Raw genomic sequence first — 6,841 nt, forward strand, 5'->3', positions numbered from 1 at the left:
TATTTAGGTACCTCTTGCCACCAAAAATGATTACCGAAGAATTCAAAAAATTTCATTCTAAACCAAAGTTAAGGGATTTTTTTAAGTTTTTCGAATATTTTTTCCAAGTTCTCGAAATCTTCTTATAATATCGATATTTTAGTACTTTTTACATATTTTTTCCGATATTCAAAATTATAATATTTTGGGCGTACTATACCTGTTTTATATCGTACATAGTACACGGACCAAAATTATAGTACAAATACTATAATTATAGTACGGTTGGCAACACTGAAACCAGATCGAAATGGTTTGACATCGACAATTTTAATTTACTATTCATCAACAATAATAATAATGGTAGGTACCTACATAGGTATATTGTGTATGAATACACTTTTGAACTATTTATATATTATATTGTTGTTCTTCAAGGTTATACCTACTATTTCTTTGCGCCAATAAATACTTTGGTAGGTAGGTACCTACCTACTGACCAAAATTGAGTAGGTAGGTAATATAATATTATATGATTTGATTTGTTTTAAATAGATTGTCCTTAAATTATTTACTAATATTGTGCATGTAGGTAATTAATTATTTATATGCCTAGGTACCTGTATGTTTAGGTAATAGGTATATTATTTTCGTATAGTAAATAAGGTGAGTCGGGGTAAGTGTGACATATAATTCAATGAGATGAATTTCAACGTGGTTCATGATGAATAGGTGTGTTTTAAACAGTTGAAAACTTTACCGTAGGATCTACGCATTACAATTATTATTCATATGTACAGAAGGAACCCACTGTACATCTTACTATAATACGACATTTTACTATTTTTTGATCACTAGTCGTTTGTTACACTTACCCCAATATTGGGGTAAGTGTAACTAAATTCATCTTTACTCCAAAAGTACTTCAAAACCATAACGTATTACATGCATAGAAAGGTAATATTTCATTTAATGGATATTGAGTCTTGAGTTAAAACTACAGTATAGAATTTCAACAAAATGGACTAATGTCATACTAATGTATGAAGCGCTAGTGATGTCCCGAAAGAAAAATGACGTATTTTTTATTAATTAACGAAGGTAGTTGACGGAAATCCGATGACACCAACGAGTTTACTTTTTGAAAGATCAGTTGACAGTCAACATTATATTATATCCATTGTGGACAATCCTTTAAATTCAGATTGATGATTGTACTGTTTAATAAGACAAGTTATAGTACCAATTGATTACAAAAGGATCGCAAATTTTTATTCAAACATATTCTACGGCTTGCGGTTTTTAGCATGGAACATGCTTTTGTCTTGACCACCCGGCCGGATTTGTTACGAAAACATCGCACAGGCAGCGGTAACGAAAACAAAAAATAAAGTCACGAAAGTAGCGCGGCGCGGGCTGGAGTGGCTTCAGTCGGCCGCGAACGGCGCTTCGGGAATAACGTGTGACCCGCGCCCCGCAATTTATTTTATTTTCCTTTGAATTTGGACAACCAGCATTCAGAGAATCAGTGGGCAAAGAAAGCATGTTCCATGTTTAATAGTTATAGCCGTTAGGGTTTAAGTAACCATCATCTTTAAATAATAACTTATTTCTTTTAATAAAACCTATAAACCAATTGTGTCCGGGTACTTCCATTTTAAACGGTGTGTTAATATTATTTTCTTTAATATACTGTCCAATTAATTCGAGGACTACTTTTTTTGTGAGACATGCTTTTCCAACGTATGCAAATTTTCTGCAAAAGATGTTTCAATCTCTTTGGGTAATATTGTACTTCTGCTAAAACTGTCTTCCCTTCTTTCGTAAACATGATTATACATATCCATATGACATACTGTTTTTTTACACATTCAACTGTTTTTTGTAATTTTCCTTGGTCGTAAGCTCCTTTATCTGTCTTTTGTTTATATTTACATGTGGAAAAATGCACATTAATAATTATTATCACATGTTAGATAAGCATTTATTTTAAAAACTTGTGTATTAAATTGAAACACATGCACTCTTCCGAGTACCTACTTAGCTAACATAAAACTATAACAATAAAATTATAAACATTTTATTTCAATTGCGAACATTTTTTCGATCGATATAAATAATGCGTCGTGTCCCATCACTAGTTAAAATAATAACTATGCGAATTCATAGAAAATATATGGGGGAAGTGTGACACAAAACAAAGACACAATTACCCCAGGCGCTTACTTTCGTGGGGGAAGTGTGTCTACTCGATTAAAGCTTTAAAATGATTATCAATAAGTAAAACGATAACAACACGTGAAGAAGGGTATCAAAACACATATACTCACCAAATTTTGCAACCATAATGTGCAGATTTCCGTGTTTTAAAAAATAGTTTAGTAACAGCTACCATCTCACTTCAAAATGTCGTCTGGAGAATAATCCATGTAGTCACCTCAAAAACATGGTATCGACACCATTTCTGATTATTTTTATAAATCGGTGACTTTGCTATCACCTTTCCATACATGGCATCATCCAATTTGTAGTAGATACTGAGATATCTTAGTAGCTACACTTACCCCGACTCACCTTAATTCTCACTTTTATGGTCCTTGGTATTTTCTTTCAATTTGTAAGTAACAGGTACTTGATCCACTATGAGACTCTCATAGCCTATCCTCTAAGGACCTAACTCCCACCTTTCCAAACTCATTGGTTGCGGCCCCCTGGGGGGACGTAGAGGTTCTGCGGGGGGCCGCGAAATTTATCTGAAGAACTAGGTACACAATTTTTGAGATGGGTTCGGTGAATGAAGGATCAAAAGTACGATTGGATAAGACCGCCATTTGCTAAGTCCTTATATTAAGATCAATAAATTACATTGGCAGCTCGAGAAGAATTAATCGGTATCAGATCAGATAATTCGCTTGACGTGGAATTTAATGAAAAAAGTATTTCAGAATTTTGGATAAGGTGACAGTAAGAATAACTGTCTATTGCAAAGGTAGCATTGTTACCAATAATTCTTTTTGCGACAACACGGGTAGCTAGGCGAAACAGTATTTTCGTTATTACTCATAACAAAAAATAAATAAGTCATGCTTTTCAACGAAAACTTTGGAAGATTCCTATAAAAATATCCTATCACATCACTCTCTATAAAATAATGGTTTTTGTAGGTTTCACTCATAACACAATCTACTGTAACCCAAAAATAAGTAGGTTGTGTTTAGTTTTGGGTTGTTTTTCGTTAACTCGAGACCGAGTACTGAAACGTACCCTCATCTGTGACGATAACGTATTATTTGAGCTATTTTTATGATTCTAGATATCGGAGAAAGACGGTCTGACTCTGCTCGTCTGCGGCAAGTGCATGATAGATGCGGAAGGCGCCAACAACTTCAAAATACGCTGTGAAGCTTCGGATGCTGTACTCCGGACTAAAGCTGAGGTGATATGCTTGTGTTGACGTTAGAGTCTTCTTGTATTTGTTTTAAGATAATCCAAGATAATTTATAACTACTAATAAGCGTATGAGAAGTTGATTTACTCTAGCTCATAACGTTGGGAAGAGGGGTAGAGGTCAGCAGTGGTTCACTGTCCATGACGTGGGATGTGCTGAGGATTGGGTCTACGAATTGATGGGGTCTACAAGTAAGGACACTTAAAATAGCCAATAACGCCATAATCATGGGTATCGCTGCCTACGCTCCTAGTGTCTGGTGCATGCGTGTCCATAAAAGTGTTATGATTAGAATTATCATTTTAAGTCGGAAGTGTAGTGCGCTGTCGTCTTATCACTAAGGCCTACCGAACAACATCTACAGGCGCGCTCCCTGTCCTGACCGGGATCCTTCTTCTTGACCTGCATATAAAGGTATGTGGTGCATCCAGAATGCTTCTCAAAAGAGAGAAGGCTGTTGTTGATGACTTTCACCTTGCCCCGCCTCCAAACTTTGATGCTGAAAAAGTATCCATGAGGAAGCGGACAGTACATCTTATGACGCTGGACGCGGCGTCGAAGACCTGGCGATGAAAATGGGATGCCTCCATTAAACTAAATTTGTCGCCGCGACAGTGTGACATGAGGCGAAATGGCCCTCAATTTGGTTCGTGCTTTAGTGTATTTTGCATATCATTTTTTTCTTCTCTGCGACTCTAAATATTTTATGACAGCTGTTCATTGAATTCATTTGTTTAACAAACATAATGGCAGTTAATATTTTTTTATCTCATAAACCAGACAGCCATCAAAGCATATAAATCTATTATCGTGATCGTTGAATTAAGGTTATCTGGAATTTTTCGAACAACCTGGAAAGCCCGGTCGCACACATAAACTCGTGTAACACATGTAACTTGACACATAACATCAGTGCGACAATATTAGTAGAAAAAAATATATGCTCATCGTATGTAACAGATTTCACCTGCCATAGGCCGCAGGTAAAATTGCAAAATGTTGGATCGACGCGTGCGTTTTTTCATTCGTTTTGTGTGCGGGGAAGTGAGTTGCGACATTGCCTGCGTTTTTAATTTATGACTATGTCCCAGTCAAGATGGTTTTGTATGTGCGACAAATACTTAAATCTTTACTGGCTGGATAATAAACTGCTCTCCAACAAGAAGATTTAGGCAAAAGCCGGAATGTGCTGTTGTCGACTAAACGGGAGGAGCTTGTTAGTTTATAATGGAATTGCGGTTAAAAATGGGAGGATTTTGTTAGTTCACAGTTTTAACACGTAGCCAATAAGATGATGTTCAAGTATAGTTTTAAACCTTTTTAATTAGGTACATAAAAATAAAAAGGGTTAAGTTAGTCTATTTTAAGACTATTATTATTTGGGATGATTAAATTTATAAAGATTATTTGATTTATAAAGCCATTAATAAATTAATTGATCAACTTTACTATTGCTAACAAAGAAGATCAAATTTTCAAAATTAGTAAATATTCTTAATTTGAATAAAAACAAATGAAACAAAACTGATTGAACAATTTGTTTTTCACATTCACTGTGGTGGAAAAATTACTTACTGATGTGAAATTTTCATAAGCTTTACATTTTAATTTCAATCACAAATTTTTCCAAATTCTAATACCTTTTATTATCACAAAGTTATTTTACTTAAATCATTACTCAATTTAATATACGAAGATGGATTGCTTTCCATGTGACCCCTGTGACCCTTTCGAGCCCAGAGCAGTAGTTCAAAGCCAATCTGCACAGTTTTGCAGTGTATGCGTCCCCCGCACAGGACAGATACCGGTCCCGCGTGTTCAACCAATGGCTTGTTTTCCTGTGCCTGTACCCCCGCCATGTCCACTTCCTGTGAAAAGAGCTATGAACGTTGTCATTTACAGCAACTACACGAAGCTTTCATGAATAATGACTTTCTGAAATATTACAAATCAACATGAAATTTTAAATGGACGAATGGAAACAAAATTATCATCAGAAGTTTTAGTAATAAAATTATTTATAATTAGATTTTCAAATGTATCTTCAAAAAAATGTAAAAAACCTGTGTTATGAGTATTAAATTGAATGGAACCATTTATGATTTTCATAATTAGCAAATTTGTTATATATTTTGTGAAACATTTGTATACGAACATGAAACAATAGCAAAAGTACTGCCTCATATTGTGTGGGATTTTGCGTTTGATGCAAATAAAAATAAATAAATTGACTTATTATTTTTGCTCTTTCATTTAATAGATCGTTTATAAAATCTCTAACTTTGAAAGAAAAGGAATGTTGTCAAAAAACTTACATGGGTGATTATAACATTAATAAGGGATTGTAAATTTATTATAATACTTTTATTTGCTACATTACGAGATATGAGCCGAAAGTGCTGCGGCATTTAGTGATTGATACTTGAATCCCATTCAATTTAGCAGATGGAGCATAATTATTTGAGATGGCCTTTAATATCAAGGTAGATAGACAAATAGATATGAGGCGCCGAGCGCCAAAGGAGCTCAAGCGCCATTTAATAAAAGTGCTACAAAATGGCCGACAAGTTTTCAGTGAATTTATTTTTTTAATTTTAAACTTGAATGTTGAAATGGACAATTATTTTCTAAGCAAAGCAAATTTAAAAAAATCAAAGTATTATTTGCAATAAAATTGAATGAAAAATATCTATTGGATTCCAAAAAAAATGGTGTTTGAGTCTCTTTGGCATATAGAAAAATGAAAAAAGGTGGCACTTGATACTTTTTTTTGTTGCATAAGCTTCTGTGGCATTAAAATTTTCAAACTCAAATAATGGCATTAATGTAAAAAAATAAATCATTTAAAAAAAATGTTTTAATGTAAGGGTTTGGATACCAATAAAAAACATTTTGATATAAACAAATTTTATTATGACAAATAAACACTGAAAAAATGGTCAAATTTGTTATGATTGTTATATGAGTTTGTTTGGCATAAAATTTGCCTTATAATATTAAATATGTTTTTGCCATTACAGCAATGATTTCAAAGCCTTTGGATTGTTTTTTTTGTAATAACCGTCTATATACCCAATATTATTATTAATACTAAATCAAATCGTTACTCCAAACTGACCAAAATAACAAAATCATTATTCAAATTTAACACCATCATTTTTTCTCAAGGATTCGGGTGAATTTTTAAATACTTTTTTTAGTGTATATCAATCGTAATTGGACATAAAACAAGATGAAATTAGAAATAAGAGTTATTTTCCTTCATGGAAGTAAAAGTTTAGTGGACATAATTACTAAAATGACGTTAATAACCATATTTCAAAAGTAATCTAAAATATTTTAAACTACAGCGTATGTGAAAGAAAAACGGATAAAACATGTTAAACTTACCGCGATTTTCCTCGTTTACAGGTT

The 6,841-nt window shown here is 33.4% G+C and overlaps 1 long non-coding RNA gene across 1 annotated transcript; it reads left to right on the top strand.

Annotated features, from left to right (window-relative positions):
• Positions 1-272: 272 nt before the first annotated feature.
• Positions 273-5,664, top strand: LOC147077942 (uncharacterized). Its single transcript, XR_015069243.1, has 3 exons — positions 273-342; positions 3,293-3,415; positions 5,124-5,664. It is a non-coding gene; the product is annotated as an uncharacterized LOC147077942 (long non-coding RNA).
• The last annotated feature ends 1,177 nt before the right edge of the window (positions 5,665-6,841 follow it).

Source organism: Rhyacophila brunnea, unplaced genomic scaffold (assembly GCF_057557595.1).
Source record: "Rhyacophila brunnea isolate RB1 unplaced genomic scaffold, BYU_Rbru_1.0 scaffold_12, whole genome shotgun sequence".
Classification (NCBI taxonomy): Eukaryota; Metazoa; Arthropoda; class Insecta; order Trichoptera; family Rhyacophilidae; genus Rhyacophila; species Rhyacophila brunnea.